Genomic DNA, 19,209 nt, shown 5'->3' on the forward strand with positions numbered 1-19,209 from the left:
TGAGTGACAGGGAGCTGGAATGTGATCAAATAGACACTCTGACTCCAGATTTCATACCATCAACAGCCAGACCTTGCTGCAGATGTTTAATGTCATTTATCTAGGATATTCCTCCTCATTTTCCCCTTTATCATCTGAAGAGAGAAAAAAATGCACATTCTACCTTACCTTTCCTTTGAGTCATTTTTTTTGCCCAAAATTTAGGCTTTACCAGCAAAGATTATATGTTAAATATGATACTCTGAAGCTTTAAATATTGATTTGCTCATAGGTAAAATATAATTTACTTAGAAGCAATAAATTTAGAGACATCTTTTCTCTTGTCAGGAATATTGAAATTCAATACAAAAATAATCAGTAAATGAAACTTTTCTCAGTAGAGAATAATAATAGAAAATAAGACTGTGGTGGTGATTCATGTTTCAGTTCCAACATATAAAAAGCTTGGAAGTCATCACTCTTGTCCTACAACAAGAAAAAGCTGGGCAAACTGAAAATCAGTGATCTTTCCTGGACCCATCAGAAAATTGAGGTCACAGGCAAAAAATTACTTCCAAATCTTGGGAGATAGGCACACCCAGAGATGTGCAGGAACTGAGCTCTGTTTACTTGGAACAGAAGCTCCTGCTGGAGCCATGAATAGGTAGAAAAAGTAATTTTGAAGACTTGCTGGGGACATTGTACAGACTAGCATGAGAGTGAGAAACTCCTAGGAAGCCTTGGCTTTAGTGAGGCCACAGAAGTTTCTTGGGATTTCTCTCCAGGAACCCTGCAAGGTTCTCACAGTGAGGAGTCCCTCATGGCCCTGGCAGGAGTGCAATTCTTTCATGTATTTTTTGTGACTTTTTTTTTTACTAGGTGTGTAAATCTTATCCTGGTTATACTATCTTGTCTGGAATTGGACATTTCATTGCATTTTAATGAGCTATGGTTTAAAAATAGTCATTATGTCTTCTCAGCATAAAGTTAATGTTGCAGGTTAAATTGCTTGGAAAGCAGTCTCTGATACGTAGTTTAGTCTCTTAATAAAACAGCATTTCTTACCTTTCTTTTCCTTTTAAACCTTAGCTCAGTTAATATCATTCTCCCTTTCCCTGGGTGTAAAATTTCTCTTTAGATGGTGGAGGGGGAAAAAAAAATCCCAAATTTTGAACAAGTTTCATCTAGAAACATAACCATTTGAGTTGACTTTTGTAGTGAGTTAGGGATGAAAGTTAGCACACTTAAATGTATGGCTAACCTAATTTGTATGCAAATCAGTGTCCCCTGAATTTTTTTTTTGTGTGTGTGTGTGTCCCCTGAATTTTAATGCCAGTGAAGAGTTCCATATTAATATAGGTTTTACGGGCTTCCCTGGCGGTGCAGTGGTTGAGAGTCCGCCTGCCGATGTAGGGGACACGGGTTCGTGCCCTGGTCCGGGAAGATCCCACATGCCGTGGAGCGGCTGGGCCCATGAGCCATGACCGCTGAGCCTACGCGTCCGGAGCCTGTGCTCCGCAACGGGAGAGGCCACAGCAGTGAGAGGCCCGCATACAGCAAAAATAAATAAATATATAGGTTTTACAATAAATTGTATTTTTGAAATTTACTTCTGTGGAAAGGTTTAGGAGAATAAGATGGTAACACTGAGTGTGGGGATTTAAGACACCATGTGCAATTGATTTTACATAACACTACTCTTCTTCCATTTGAGGAAAGGTGCTCAAGTTGTATGTGGCAACATTTCCTCAGACTCCAAGAGCAAAAGTACCTGCAGCAGTTTATAGAATTAGTCATCACGTCTCACTAGAGTTTTTTTCCCAGTGGGCTACAGCTGTGGAAATTTGAGACTTCTCACAAACCACAGATTGTGCAGGAGCACTTAAAATGGTAATCTAGGCATATTTTAATTTGCATAGAATACAGAAAGTCTGTAGAGAAAAATTTAAATTTTGTCTGTCTGGTTTAAACCTGTCCTTGTTTGAATGCCAGAGGGGTGAGAGGTGGGGAAGAGCTCCAAAGAAGGCTGTGCTGGAAGGAGGAATGAGAAGTCCCTGGGAAACTGTGGCTGGAGAAAGACCTAACTGAGCAAGAGACCAGGAGGCAAAACACAGCATTGCTTCCATGGGCTGTGCAAGATTGAGATACACTGAGGAGAGGAGGGAGGACTGCATCTGAAGGAAGAAGCCTGTAAGTGAGGCTGTAATGGCAAGAGGAGCCCCTAACCCGGGACCTGTACCTTAGAGTTTCTTCGTATCAAACACACACCCAGGCCACGCGCACACACATACACACGCACACACTAGATACGTTTAATCTAGCACTTCCAGGTTTTTCTGTAACTCAGGATCTGGCACACAGGTGTGGCACAGCAAAACCTGCAACCATCGATACCTACTTTACAAATGCTTGCATTCCAGCTTCAGGGAATTGAGTCTCCCCACCTCTCGTGTTTTGACATTAAAACAAAACACCACTATGTCAGATACCGAGAACTCTGTGGCTTGTGCCCTGGTCAACATCACAAATAGACACTTACTGGAGTTCAGGGAGGACTTGAGCAGGAGAGGTGCTTAGAAGGAGAAGTGGCAAATGATTGACATGGCACACCCTTCCTCTTAGGTCACATTACAGCAAACAATTCTTGCATGCTGAAGCATCCTTTCTGAGTAGTGTCAAGGGCCTCATTTCTAGTCCTTTGAGCTCCAATACATGATTTGAGTGAAATTCACAAATTAACAAGACATTTCCAACAGCTGCACACAGTGACTGAGGAGCAAAGTTCATTGCTAACATTGCATACTGTTTATTCTCTCTGAAGGCATATCGATTTAGTGGGATAGAGCACATTTTCTTTAAGTTCATTTGCTGATTTGTAACTGTAAAATATTTAAGTGTATGTATGAGATACTCCATTTGTATTCATACGCCACAAGTAGAAGAGGGTGGTCTGGACTACTTGCCCATCTGATAACAATAAAAGTACTCTTCCGTTAACTTAAGAGATATGAGAAGACTCAACTGCAGAGAGCAGTGGGCAACGGAATTGTCATGATTGAAAAGAACCTGGATCATTCAGGCAGTCAGGCTAATCATGTATGAGACAAACCTGTCTTATTATAGTCTCTTAAAAAATAAGTGACTTTATCTAGGACCTGAAAGCTGTTAGAGACTAGGGTCTTAGGAGTAACACATATAAATGCTTCTGGGATTTCCTTAAAATATTTTAGGAGAAGATACTGGGAAAAGTCTAGAAATTCTGCTAATGCAACACATGAAGAAGACTCAGATTAACATGATTTTAGATCTGTTGTAAGTTGAACATACTTGTCATCCTCAGCAGATAAAATGGAGGCGTACATACCAGTTAGGGTAATTGGTTGGGATCATAGTGGAAATACCTGCATTGTATATTTTGTACAAGGAAATATAAACACTTTACATAAGGTTTCAGTTATGACTCATATTGTTCATGTGAAATAAATGTGAAGGAAAACAAATATATTTTTAATAGAAATCAGACCAGAGTATAATAAAATGGAAAAACCCATACAAGAGAACCCAATTAGTTAGTGATTTCTAAATTTCAACCCATTTTTTTCCATTAGATCATAATGTATTACCCATGTCAATCAATGAATTATTAAGCTTTTCATCTTTTATAACTAATATGTAGTGAAACATATATATGAAATAGTTTTGAAACCTTTAAATGTTATGGAAATGCAAAGTATTATTTATATATATGTTATTAAAAAAAACCCATTTCCTGCCTAATGCTAAGATTGTTATTTTTGTAATTTTTGTGAACCACTAAAAGTTATTTATTTATTTATTTATTTGCGGTACGCGGGCCTCTCACTGTTGTGGCCTCTCCCGTTGCGGAGCACAGGTTGCGGAGCACAGACTCCGGACGCGCAGGCTCAGTGGCCATGGCTCACAGGCCCAGCCGCTCCAGGGCATGTGGAATCTTCCCGGACAGGGGCACGAACCCGTGTCACCTGCATCAGCAGGCGGACTCTCAACCACTGCGCCACCAGGGAAGCCCAAGTTATTTCTTAAGACTGCAAAATACATCGTAAAAAGATGGCACTCTTTCCCTGATTCACTTCTACTCCAAACCCAAGCAACCTAGACTGTTAACTGAAAGAAAGCTGTAACTTAGATAGGTCCTTCTCTTAGTACTAATCAGTATTATTTTGACAAGGTAATGTACAAAGAACAATAAGGTGTAAGGTTCTGTTTTAATACTAATTGGTACTCCTGGGGAAGAAAAGAACTGATATTTAGACTGAGCATAATCTGACTAAATTGAGCGGACTATAAAGAAGTGAACTTTTCATTCCAAGTCATTTTTTTTTTTTGCAGAAAATACACATCATCTCACTGCAGTACAGTAATTGACCAGCTTCAGGTAGTAAGTAGTTTCCAAGAACCCTTCTTGGTGTCTGTGTGCAGATGCAAAATTAAATTCTGAAGTCTTGTTATGTAACAAACTGTTAGATTCTGTGAAAAGTGAGATTTAAATTTCACTCAAAGAGAAGAAAAGGAAATAGTCAGCTGGATTGGCTTCTTCTAGTCAAATGACTATTTTATTCAAGACCTAAAAAGTGCTCCCTGCCATTACATTTGAATTTCCAGTGAAATAACATCACTTTGGTAGTTCTAAATTGCTTAAATCTAGGAGTCTATTAACTGATAGAGTTTTGTTTTGTTTTACTTTGTTACCTTTAGCACTTACAGGCTGTGACTGTCAAAAAAGACAACTAGTAGCAGCTATGCATAACTTTGCATTGAGGCCAGAAGAAATTTAAATGATATGTAATAAAAATAAAAGTAAAAAAAAAAAATCACCCCTAATGAAAATGGCTGGCACAGGTACAGCTGACTGTCAGCTTAAATGATATTAGCACCTTTCTCTGTGTGAAATTTAATTTTCTTTTATATGCTAGCATTGTCTCGTGCCATTTCTTATAAACTGATTTGTCAGAATTTGGCAGCGAACATGATGAGAGGCATGCTGAAGTTAACCAAGGGGAAGAAAAAGTATGCTAAATCTCAGCAGCATATAGATACCAGGAGAACTTATTCTCCACTGTCAATAGGTCTAAAGTTAATTAATACATAAATTATGTCCGTTTCATCATGAAAACCCTCCTTTAATTTCCTGAGGCAAAGAAGAAAGTATCTGTTGAAATTTATAAAATTAAGAGACAAGGGAATGAAAACTATAGCAGGAGCTGTTGTATGCCCATCCGTTTTACCTAAATTTGGCATGATTAGAATTAATATACAGCCCTAATATGTTCCATCTTCAAGATGCCAGTCCTTAACGAGCCACTTCCTTACATTCCACTAGAAGATAAACTGTATGACAGAAGGAAATTTTGTTGATTTTTTTTCGCTGCTGAATCTCCAGTAACTAGAATAGTGACTGATTACATATAGTACTTGTTAGATAATGATCGATTGTATAAATAAATGAATGAATGAACAACATGGTATCATTTGAAATGCCAGTTGTGAAGATGTCCCCAAATGAGCAAAAGACTAAGCATCTTTATTGAAAACCTTGTAAATATATTTTAATCCTACCCTCTCTTCTCCATCCCACTGCCTTAGAGTTTAATTATTTTCCACCTGGTATCTTACTTACAGTGCCTTCATGCACCTTCAGAGTTTCATCCTCCATACTGCAACTAAAATTATATTTTTTGAATGTGTATGTGATGCTGCTTTTCCCCCTGCCATGCAGTCCCATTAACAGAAAGATTACGATGAAATTCCTTATCATGACATAAAATGTTGCAATTTTCTGGCTCCTGCTTAGTTTTCAACCTCATTCTAGCCATGGAGTCATTTCAAAAATATCCAATGCTCTTTCACATTTTTATACTTTTGCATGAGCTATTCCCTCCCCTAGAAACTTCTGCCCCATATGTAAAATGGCTATTACATTTGTTCTTTAAATTCAAATAATCCCACCTCTGGGAAATAATTCCTGACATTTCCCCCTTCACTTCAAGGAAATTCAACATTTTCCACTCTCTGTTTCCAAAGCACTTTATATAAATATTCAACACACTGTTATATAGTCGAGGTGTATTATAAGCACAATACACTATGAAATACTAGAAGGTTTAAAACAGATCTTATTCATTTATCTGTCCCCAGGAATTTATACATAGCACCATACAACTGCTCAAAAATATTTATTGGAATAAATAACAAATCTATGTGGTCATATAATATTTAAAGTACTTATGATATTACACAAATCTTCCTAAATACTTCAGATATAAAACAATAAAAAGACACAGTCCCTGTCCTCAAAGAATTTAGAATCCAGGAAAAAGATATTTATGCAAATAAGCTGTCATAACATTATATTTGCAGAAATACAGAGAGGTAGTTCAGTAGAAAATAACATGAATAGTCTCTTAAATCTATCTTGGAAAGAAAGAGAGCTTCACATTAATGATAATACTAAAGTTGAGATTTGAAAGATAAAGGAATTTACCTATTGGGAAAAAAATATTGCAAGTAGATAAATCAACACTCAAAGAACTCCACCCAAGGAGGAAAGTGACCTAGAGAAGCTTCTGATTAGTTGCTGCAGTTCTTATTTCAATATAAAGAGATAGATATTTGAGAGAGTATCAGTGGTTTTATAATAGTGTCCTTAGCCTTCAAATTATTTCAGAATGACCATAAGTCAGAGATCATTATTTAGAAAATAATGAGTTTCAACACTGGCACCTATGATATAAATTGGTAAAAATATTCAGACACCATCACCAGCCTCTTGCGTTTTTAGTCTCCACTCATTTGTTGTGAAATAATTCATTTTCTTGTAGGTACTGATTAACTTGGTTATGACTGCGAAATTCGACATATATAGTTACGAATGTTAAAATGTAAGTGTATTTTATATTTATTATCTATCAACAGTCATACATTATGAACATAAATAAACTAACAAATTAGAGTTGATATTTTAATTTTGCACCCAAAATTATAAAATCAAAAAAATTAATGTCACATTGCAGAGTAATCTTGATTCATATCCTTGATGTGTTTGGTATTTAAGAGGAATTTAGGTTTATTTTATATCCTCTTCCTACCCATTCTCTCAAGTGTCTGAAAATAAAAGCATTCAAAAGTACATTTTAGGGCTTCCCTGGTGGCGCAGTGGTTGATTGTCCGCCTGCCGATGCAGGGGACGCGGGTTCGTGCCCCGGTCCGGGAAGATCCCACGTGCCGCGGAGCAGCTGGGCCTGAGAGCCAGGGCTGCTGAGCCTGCGCGTCCGGAGCCTGTGCTCCGCAACGGGAGAGGCCACAACAGTGAGAGGCCCGCGTACCGAATAAAAAAGTGCATTTTAAAGCAAATAGCTTAAAAATTTTTTTTTCTATGACACAATGGAGAATTTTAAAGTTGACTAGAAAGCAAAATTCTTCATTATTCCCGAAAGCATATTTTCAGTTATATTGTCATTCTCGTGATATTTTAATAACCTGCATTTACCCCTTGCTAGCTCAAATATTTTGGAATTATTGTCTCATGAAATAAAATTAGAAAGCACTCATTCTGTCTATTTTTCATTCCCAAGTTTAGATCTTGCTGAAATAGTCAATGTTCTCTCTGTCAACACTACATGTTAGCATGTTTCTTGGAATCAAAGAAACAAGAGTATCATGTATCAAACAATTATCATGCATATTGATCTGGTGAAGCCTAGGCAAGGATTCCTGCAGAGCAATAACTCTCTGCCCTAAGAACATCCAGTTCCTCTGGAAAAGGAGTGATGCCAAATCTTCATGGAGTTTTACAGAAGAAAACATAGTAACACTAGGCAAAAACATGTGCCCTGGTCTCCCCATTCTTACTCTGTTAACAGAAAGTTAAGGAACAGTCAGAGACCAAAATGGAGTAGTGAATTGAGACTAAAAAATTAATAACAGAAGTGTGAGGAAAACTTTAATAGTAGGGTTATAGCACTCAAGGGCAAAATTGTTCTTTTTAAGTCTCTGTAAATAAAAGAAAACTTAGCAAGTAGAATTCAATCCGAAATTGAATAGGACTTGGAGAAAAAATAGGACTGGTCGTTAGGTTTGGTCGTTGATAACACCTGTGTAGGAGAGCAAAGGAGAAAGGGAGATTTCACTAAGGTGGAGGGTAAAGAATGAAGAACGGAACACATATGTTTTACTCTTCTTCCTAGGGCCTGAAATTATCTATCAGATCTATGTATCATCTATCTATCAATCAACCTATCCATCGATCCATTCATCCATCTGTCATTTCTCTATTCAATATCTATCTATCTATCTATCTGTCATCTATCTAATCTGTCATCCATCTAGAGACAGAGAATTAGAGAAAACTAGAGAGGGAATGACCATCAGGGGAGAGGTGAGGCGTCAGAATATTTTAGATATGGAAAGTAGATGGATAAGCAGTAAATGACTTAAAACACAGAGAAAGCTGAAAACCAAGTACATGTTGAGGAGGATGGCAAGATGAAACAAGCTATCTGTGCTGCAGAAAGAACCTATGAAAAAATCCCTGAAGTGGAGGCACTGTGGGCAGGGTGAAGGGTAAACCTAATTAACTGTTGGTGTTAAGGAAGCATTTAAATGTCCAGATTTGCCCTCACCTCACCCCAGACAGACAGGTGAATATGTCTTCAAGAGTAGGCAAGAAATGAATGATTTATCTTCTGGAAAAACTAAGTGAGAACAAACCAAGATCCAGGAATGCCAAGGATACCTAAGGGTGAGGGTGAAAAGCTGCCCTGCACCACAAAATTAAGTGAAATTCTAAAAATTAACCTGTGATTCCGATCCTGGTTCTCTAACCAACTACTGTTGTGTGGCCACTCAGATTATAAACCCAGCAAGAGATCAGAAAATTTATCTCTGAAGAAACTGAACAGTCTGAAGGAGAAAAAAACAAAGCAAACCTAGAGACATGGACCATTAGAGATCCAAATAAAACTTCACTATAGAGTAAAGCTGCCATTCAACAAGCCCCTTCATACACAAGCACAAACAGAATGTCAATAGGCTGTTCTGTTGTGTTTTAACTGCCTTGTTGAGATATAATTTACATACCATAAAATTCACCCACTTACAGTGTACAATTCAGTGATTTCTAGTGTATTCACAGAGTTGTGAAACCATCACCACAGTCAGCTTTTAGAATATTTTCTTTACCCCAAAGGAAACTATACTCATTAGCTTTCACTCCCCAATTTCCTCCAATTCCACCAGCCCTTGGCAACCACTAATCTGCTTTCTGTTTCTCTAGATTTGCCTATTCTTGGCATTTCATAGAAACGAAGTCATATATCATGTGGCCTTTGTGACTTGTTTCTTTAAGTTAGTTTACTGTTTTCAAGGTTCACAAATAAGCTTTTTAAAATATACATAACAGCTTTATTGAGATATGATTCACATATCAAACAATTCGCCTGCTTCAAGTATAAAATTCAATGATTTTAATGTATTCACAGTTTTACATCCATCACCACAATCAATTTTAGAACATTCTATTCCTCTAAAAAGAAATCTTGTTCCCATTATCAGTCACACCCCATTTCTCTCTGATACCTCAAGGCCTAGGCAACCACTAATCTAATTTCTGTCTCTATGGATTTGCATATTCTCAACATTTCATATTGAATCACATAATATATGGTATTTTGTGACTGGCTTCTTTCACTTAGCATATGTTTTCCTGGTTCATCCGTGTTGTACTATGTATCAACACTTGAGTCCTTTTTATTTTCATCAATAAACTTTTTAATACTTAATTCAATTATCATTCAACAGCCGAAGGTCAATAAACAATTGATGAAATCTTATGATAATGTTGAAGAAATCTTTTAGAAAGGAGTACAAAAGACAAAGATAGAAAATGAAAAAGAGGAACAAAATATTATATAAAATGTCTAATATACTACTAACAGGAATGGAAGATTAAACCAACAAAAAGTGGGAAGAAATTATCAAATATTTTGATATTCAAAGGAATCAAAGAAAATTTAATCTCATATTAAAGGATCACAATAATTGCCCATTGTCACAATTGGAAAAATAATCTTCCCAGGGGCGATCATCCAGTAATTCAGAATATAGTGGTATAGAAAAAAATCCTAAGGAGAAAATAATAAGCCAGTCTTATACAATGCAACATAAATTAAAATGTCATCAGACTGTTCAAGAGTAATCCCACGAGTCTGAATACAGTGGTGCAGACCTTCAGAAGGCTGAGACAAATTGATTTACAATCCAAAACTCCATACCCAAATATCAATTAGGGTTGAGGCCACTATCAAGCTATTTTCAGACATGTAAGTACTTAAAGATACATTTCCCATGCATCCCTTCCCAGGAAACTATTGTGGGATGAGCAGACTCCAAAGGAGAGCAGGCTAAAAGAGAGGAAGATGCAGGATCCATGAACTTGGGATTAGACACAAGAGAGAAGGCAAGGACAGAAGATACACAGTTGAGGAAGGACACCCTAAGACCATGGCTGTGGCTGGAGAGAGATCACACAGGATGGAAGCAGCTTCAGGAGAAGGAAATGGAATAAAAAATTCTTTGATGTGTTTAACTGCAGGGAGAAGTTTCAGAGTTCCTTTGGATATACTGTTAGGATGAATAAAAGGGAACCCTGCGGGTGGAAAAGGGCTGGAAGTTTGGGGATACTAAGTTAATTTTCATCTTCCATAATGTAAAATCCTTCCATCCTTCCTTCCTTCCTTCCTCCCTTCCTTCCTTCCTCCCTCCCTCCTTCCCTCCCTCCCTTCCTTCCTACATTCCTTCCTTCCTTCCTTCCTCCCTTCCTCCCTCCCTTCCTTCCTACATTCCTTCCTTCCTTCCTTTCGTCTTCCTCCCTTCTTCCTTCCTTCCTTCCTTCCTCCCTCCCTCCTTCCCTCCTTTCCTTCCTTCCTTTCTTCCTCCCTCCCTCCCTCCTTCCCTCCCTTCCTTCCTTCCTTCCTCCCTCCCTCCTTCCCTCCCTTCCTTCCTTCCTGCCTCCTTTCCTTCCTACATTCCTTCCTTCCTTCCTTTCTTCTTCCTCCCTTTTTCCTTCCTTCCTTCCTTCCTCCCTCTCTCCTTCCCTCCCTCTCTTCCTTCCTACATTCTTTCCTTCCTTCCTTTCTTCTTCCTCCCTTCTTCCTTCCTTCCTTCCTTCCTTCCAACTGAACCTTGTCCTCCTCCTCATCCTCTTCCTCCTCCTCCTCCTCCTCCATTTCTGTCTCCTTTTTGTTTTGGTTATTAAATAATTTTAATTATTTAATTTAAAACATATATTACTTTCATAAAAACCACATTGCAATTATTTTTAAAAAAATGATGCGTAGTGAGAAAGTGATTCCTATTCAGATTTCTATTATTATAGGTTAACTTGTTAACTTTAGCAGATAAGAAAGGGCACAACAATGATTTGCAGTGTGTTGCAAAGTTTTGGAGGAAAGGGTTTGCTAATTATTTATTTTAAATGTCTAGATATTTTTATTTGCTTGTTTTGTTTTCTTTCATTAGGATAGATGAAATGAGGACATGTTTGTCGTCTGAAGGTTAGATTCTAGTGGATAAGGAGAAATTGATGAGAGAAATGAAAGGAGACATAAATTATGAAGAAATTTCTGGGCACCAAGTGGGCTCAAAATCACAGGTAGAGCAGTTAGACCCTATAATAGTAACTACTGTTTATTAAATGCTCATTTTATACCAGTCACAGATGACTTCATTTCAACATCCCGATAATCATATCATACAGGCATTATTATTCCTATTTTACAATCAGTAATCCTAAATGGGTTAATAGCTTCCTCAAGATAACATGGTTAGTAAATGAAAGGGCAGGGATTTGAACCAATGTTCAAACGAGGGATTTGAGCTGTGAGCTGGAATTCTGAGCCTCAGTTTCTTCATCTGTAAAATGTGGGCAGTAGTGTCTCTCTAATCTGGTTATTTCAAAAATGAAATAGGTCCATAAAGGGCATATTATTGCAACTGCCCAAAAGTAAAACATGTCATTAGGTATCATTAACATTACTATGATAGCTATCAATGAGCAAATAAGAATAAGATTAGTGAATAAAAGGAAGTAATTTTTGAATATTATTTTGTGAAGCTAAATTCTCTTTACATGCTTGTTTTTAGTGGCTAAACATAATTGCCAATACAATGAATTACTTTAAAAATAATACCAGAAACATCAGAAAACCTATTATTCAATTAAAAAAAAGAACAGCGTGCACATTTTTCAGATAAAAAAGTTTTATTGATTGAAGCAATAAAAACTGTTTTCACGTACTTGCCAAAGAGCACTAAAAGTTTTATATAAATCCAGTTAGAGTTGAGAAAATAGAGTTCCAAAAATTAGCCTAACTTCCAACCTAAAATGCTCTGTCTACTTAAAATGAATAATTAAGATGCTTTGTATATTTATGCATATTTATAAACCTCAGCTATGCAATAAAACATGTAGGGATACACATCAAATTCACTGGTAAGTAAAAAAAGAAAAACCACAATATTACTGCTGCATATTAATGCATCTTTGCCTAGCTGTAACAAAAAAAGCAATGGCACAGTAGGTTGCCGTGCCCTCCACAAAGACAAAACTACATTCATTGAAGTTGCTCTTGATTGTTGGGTTCTTGACTATTGTATAGTGTTTTCCACTTCTACAAGCCAGTTATCAAAGACTCAAGAAACCTTCAATAGTTAAGGATTCATTCCTATTTCATCTGAATTTCAAGTAGGAGAAATCAGGTACTGTAGTAAAATATATTCTCTTAAACAGGATGACATGTTGGAACAGAAAAAAATAATAAAGAAAGAAAAAATAAATGCAGTTGTTGACTAATAGCATAGCTCTGCACCTGTGATTGAAAGCAGACAATATATAAGCCTGTGTTTTGACCATGTGGCAGCCAGCTGACTACCTTCTTCAATATCTCTGAAATCATACACTGTTACTCTTTTAATTTTAATATATGTGCTTAACTGCCATTTATTTCTCCTTAATTTCTTTTCAACTGTCAAGGTGTCAATGTCATGAAGAATGAACCTACACTTAGAGAACAAAGTGACACAAAAAATTACTAATAAGTTACTTGATGTCTGTAATCAGCAACTTCAACTTTAACTTATTTAGTATGGAGATTGAATTCACCTTCTATTGATGAATTAGCAACATTTACAAATACATGACTAGACACAGGATGCTAAATTAAAGCGACTAGACTGCAAAAATTAAAGCTGGCAAAGCCAAAGCTATTTTGTTCACTAAATGAATTCTTCTGTAATTGAAAAAAAAAACCAAACTAAATTAGTCACATTAATGTAATTCAATCTAATTTTTGCCCTAAGAGTGCATTTAAATATTTATGAACAGTTCTTTCCAAATGCCTTGTCAGCTCTATTCCATTAAACAGCATTTTGTCAGTTGTAGTTTTTGAAAATAACTTTGGTTTCTTCATTACACTGCGACTCCTGTCACTTAAAAATTTGTACCTAGGAGCCAAAGGCGTCTGAAGCTGGGATCATTTAGAAACCCAGATCCTGGTGGTTTCTGAGACCCCAGCCAGTGGCTCTTGGGTTGGGATTAGGCATCTCACAAAAACTAGGAACATATGTATAAACCACTTAGTTCAGCAGTATTTGTGCTTGGGTATTGAGCTGCTCTTCTTCTGTGCAGCTGAAGGTCACTTACTAAGCTGAGGTCACTTTTCTATTTCAAAACAGAAAGTAAATGCATGGAGAAGTGAGAACCAATACATCATCATGCTTCCTATGGAAGGGAAGCTGAGCTAATACAACTGACAGCTGTGTCAGATTCACCTTACAGAATGTAACATTATTCCTCTTCCCTCACACTCTTGGAAGAAAATGAGAGGAGATTCTGGCTGTCATATATTTGAGATTTATCCCATTTATTTATCAGGACCTATCATACATATTCAGTTATTTTTACCTGCCTGAAATGAATTATATCATGTGTATATCAGAGCATATCAGCCATCATTGTCCTAAAGGTCATATTTCCTTCTTACTAATATTATCTGCACATCAACATTTCTCTCTCTGTGTGTACATTTACTATCACTTCCAAAAAGTGACAGTAAAAATTCACTTCCAAAATTGCAAAAGAAGAGTTCCATTCACTATGCAAAGCAGAAAAACAATCTTTGGAAGAGTACCAACTCATTGTGTATTTTGTTCATCCAGTGCCTTGGATTTACAGATACAAAAGAGGTAAATGCTCTACTTAAAAAAAAAAAACGTTGGAAATGCCTACCTATCATAAGGAAAGTATGAGCAGCTATTTAAAAAGCAAGTTTTTTATGAGTTATAGACTATTAGCAATTTCTAATCTTGCTCTTATCTAGTATGTCCTAGCAAATAAGGAACCAATTTTTATTTATAGTCTAATATGGGTAATTACAAGTTTAGGTCTGAATTTGTTTAATCTGTAAAACACCAGGGTGCAGATAAAAGAACAAAGCTGACTTATTCACTGCTTTTCTCCTACTTTGATTTGTTTTTTCAAAGTAATTCCCCTTTCTTCAACATGGGAATTTATTTATTTATTTATTTATTTATTTATTTATTTTTTGGTGAGAGCCATTCCTCTCGTTGCGGTGCACAGGGCCCCCCATTGCAGTGGCCTCTCTCATTGCAGAGCACGGGCTCTAGGCGCGGGGGCCTCAGCAGCCGTAAAATGCGGGCTCAGTAGTTGTGGCTCGTGGGCTCTAGAGCACAGGCTCAGCAGTTGTGACACACGGGCCCAGCTGCTCCGTGGCATGTGGGATCCTCCTGAGCCAGGGCTCAAACCTGTGCCCCCCGCACCGGCAGGCAGACTCTCAACCACTGAGCCACCAGGGAAGCCCAACGTGGGAATTCTTAAGAAATAGAAATTCTTTGATGAGGAAATAAAATTTTAAAAATCCTATTCTAAGCAAAAGAATTCCACCTTTGCCTCTTGTTTGACTATAGGGAAGCAAGGGTGGAAAATCCATTTGGTCAAGCACATTTTCCTACTTTCATATCAAGTGAAGAGTAAGAAAATCACTGTCAAACCCTCACAATGGACTCATCCTGACATGACTCTGACACATCCCCACCAGTGATTCAGGTTTGGCCAGTGAATATCTCCATGCATAAATAGATCCATGTTAGCTTAGTCATGCCCAGAGCACAAGAATTCCAAGCAAGTAACAGTGATTCCTTCCCTCTTCTGTAAAAGCTGAATATTTGGAATGAAGGTAGGAGAAAGATGTCTTACCTAGCTTTCTCTAAATCATTAAAATTTTACCTTGACTAGGTGAAAAACGTAATAATGCAGTTATTTCAATACAGTGAGATAGTGTTTGAATAGATATAAACACAGCATATGTGAAGTCCCTTTTATTTATCATACCCACAGAGCATCATTAAGAAACACAGAAATTATAGCTAACTGTGCCTGATCTCAGTCCAGTTTTGCCCAACCAAACTTCTGCAGAGAAGCAATCAACCTCTCCTGGGAATCAAAAACCTTCTTTTCATTGTTAAGCCTGTGATTTTATGCAAATATGTATCCACCTTTCCACCCCAAAATTACTGCCTGTACACAAATGTAGCCAAACTCTATTACACCACACAATGGAGTGCTAAAAATGTCATAATGACTTCCCATATGCATTTCCTTCTCAGCATTTTAAAAGTTCAACTTAGTTTCTTGTATTTTCAACATTTGGCACCAAAAATAAATATTCTCTAATCAAAACTAAACTGACTTAGAAATTTTGTCATTCTAAGCATTACATGAAGCAGATTTTAATTCAGTTTCAAATCTCCTCAGCTAAATTCATATATATGGTTGAGAGCTCTAGAGATATGTTTTGTCAGTAATTTAAACATAAGTGACCCAGAAAGCAAAGGATGCAGATATATATATAAGCCTACACTGTTCTTTAATACATAATCAGTTTTCTGCTTGCATAGATTATAATATATTTTAAACAGGTATGAAAGTACAGACAAAAGAAAAGGCAATATTTATACTTTAAATGGAATTTGAATTTCAGATTTAAAATATTTTAATAGCTGAGCAAGTTAATTTATTGTTATAGTCAATTACGAAAGAATTGAATATCATTTTTAAAAGTGGAAATCAGTATTAATTATAGAATTTCTAACATATGTTCTACCCCTTGAATGGATTGTGAGTGATGTTTCAGTTGTATATTCTAGGTGTTACTTGTATTATGTATTTCAGTTTACAAAAAAATTTATATACATTAGTTAAAACAACCATTTCACACTAAGTCCAACATCATTTTTCTTATTATGCAGAGGGGGAAACTGGGTGAAATGTTGAATCCAAAACAACAAATCCAAAGACCCACAATGCCAAAGCTCAGTATCCTACAATAATGTTAATAAAGTTTTTTTCTTACTCTTAACCTTAAAAAGTGGTAACAGTTTAGATATTGTAAACTCTAGAACAGATGTTTCAGTAAGAAGTGGAAATAAAGCTACGGCGCACAGAGCAGTGGTCAGGAATCATCATGTAGATTTTGTACTTCTTTGAACTTTTATGACTCTTGTAACTTTTATGACTTTATGAGTCATAAAAGAGTCTCCAGGATAGAGTCTTTTATGACTCTATCTTGAAGATAAAAAATATGGGTAATTTCAGTGTATAATACACAGAAATAGGGGGTGGTAAAGGTTTGAATTTAAGGTTTATGGCTCCATACTCAGGTTAAACAGCTTAGAAGAAAATTTCTAAAGGCAGTAGTCATATTCCCTTCCCTTTACACATATGTGAAGTAGATTTAAAATGAGATGAAAGAAGAGAAGAAAGCAGGAAAGCAAGAGAAAGTTAGGAAGCATGTGAATAACAGACAGCTTTTGAGTATCATCAGAAAAGTGTGGGTCTTTTAATTTGAACTGATGTGAATTCATAGAATATAAGAAACATCCATTTTTAATGGTGCTTTCTCCTTTCAACTTCTTTTATGCTGTTTTTAGTCTCTGTTTGTATATGAGAAATGAAATTACATTTTTAAATTTAAAAATTTCAATCTGGTTTGTTCACATTTTTTAATTTTTCATATGTTATTCCTAGTACATCAAATGAGAACAAGATATTAATTATCTACCAAAACCAAGGCTCTAAAATTGAATTTCAGATATAAGTTAAGTAGATAGCTAGTTGTTACCCTAAAAGACCTAGGTACTTCGAATAGTCTTTGACCTCAACTTCTCTCTCTAGATAATATAGGTATGTAATCAAATCTATGTTATTAAGTAAAATATATGCTATCTAAGAAGAAAATATTTACTAAGAAGATGATGGTCAGTCATTATGCAGATACTTCCATTGTGGTAGACAGTTGCCGTCAGTCTCCAACTGCTAGGTCTTCTGATGACCCAGTGATCTAATCTTGAAATTGGTATGATCTTGCTCATGTCTTGATTACCAGGACCTGAAACAACATATGGCACATGATTGTAGTTACTAAAACTCTTTTGAATCACACTGAATTAAGAGATGCATGGAAGATTAGAAGGAGGCTGATTCCCTGATCTTCTGAAGCAGTTTCTATGTTAAGAATGTCAGTGCCCCAGTCAGTGACCATGCTTTAGAAATCATACTTCCTGGGAATTTGAAAAGACATAAACAATAAAAAGAGGAAGAAACCTGTGCTTTCAGTGAAACTGTTGCCTGAGAAGATAGCAATTCATTACCCTTGAAGAAGTGAGACCTTGAAGGTAAGAAGTTTCATCTACCACCTTCTCTCCCAGGGACAGTCCAAAGGAAACTACAGAAAAAGTGAAATAGTTGAACACAGCACATATGTTAAGAAAATGAACATATCAGGCAGGAAGTCAACTGGGACAAGATCACAAGAATAGCAGTGCAAATAGGTGTATAAATGCAAAAATCAAATGGACTCTGTGGAAATGTCCCAGAATGGTAAAAAATCCAACCAGTAAACCTTGGAGTATTCAAGAAATCACTGTGATCAAAGCTGTCATACATTATTAAAGTTTCTTTAGCATAAAAATGACAATATAAGTACATTTAATCCATGAGTGGTGTATCTATGAGGAAGTAATTGTTCCTTCCTCAGCTGCCTGACATTCATAATAAAAAGAATTCCCAACTTCCACTTTCAGCTCTAACATGGAGAGCTTAGACATCACCACTCTGGTCCTTACAACAATAAAGAGCTGAAAAAACTTGAAAACCAACTCTATTTCTCGGACCACCCTGGAATCTGGAGAGGCAGACCCATCCAGAGAGAGATAATTATTGAGATCTGCTTACCTAGAGCAGAAGATACTGGAAGTATTTAATTGGTAGGAGAACTTAACTGGATATATTAAGGAATTGCTGGAGAATGAGTGTAGACTAGTGTGGTAATAAAGTAGATCTTGGGGGCCACAGTCATATGGGTCTCCATATCTTTATGGACATCACCTCCAGGAACCCCAGTGAGTTCTCCCAATGAATATCCAAAAACAGATCTCCTTGTGACTCTGGCAGATGTAAGTGGAAGAGTAACCATTGTAGAAATGAATAGAGTCTGTAACACTAAAAGCAAGAAGAACCGTACATAAGCACTGTACTCTGGTTGATGAAGTTGGCTCCTGTGAGTGTACAAGTTAATAATTTTGAAGTATGTATACTGGAATTGGACAATTAAATAAATGGATGGTGGATGATGAGAGTCAAGTTTCTTATAGTAAATGGGGAGGTTACATACAAGCCGGGAGATTTCTAGAGTGATCCATGTGATAATGGATTAGAATTAGAGAACAGTGTGAACTTACACTTAGCTTAATATAGATATAAATGATTACATATAAACATATTTATAGGTATGTGTACATAACACAGATTGTTGTATACATTACATGTTTATGTACACATATATTTCCTTGTTCTGTTGGTTGAGGGGACCTAGTATTAAAAGTACCCAGTAGCAATAAGCATACTTTGTGCCTGGATCTTCGTTCCTGACACCGTTCTCCAGTAAAGGAAGGAACAAGGGCTCCTTGGAGAAGTGGCTAATTCTAAGACTGGTCAGGAATTATACATAATAAGCCTGGGCATCTTTTGGTGCCCCAAATTAAGAAAGTACACAACAAAAAGACAAAAAATCAAACAAAACAAAATATCACAATGGGGTTATGTCAAAAAGACATATGAGC

This window comes from Globicephala melas, chromosome 5 (assembly GCF_963455315.2).
Source record: "Globicephala melas chromosome 5, mGloMel1.2, whole genome shotgun sequence".
In the NCBI taxonomy this organism is placed as follows: Eukaryota; Metazoa; Chordata; class Mammalia; order Artiodactyla; family Delphinidae; genus Globicephala; species Globicephala melas.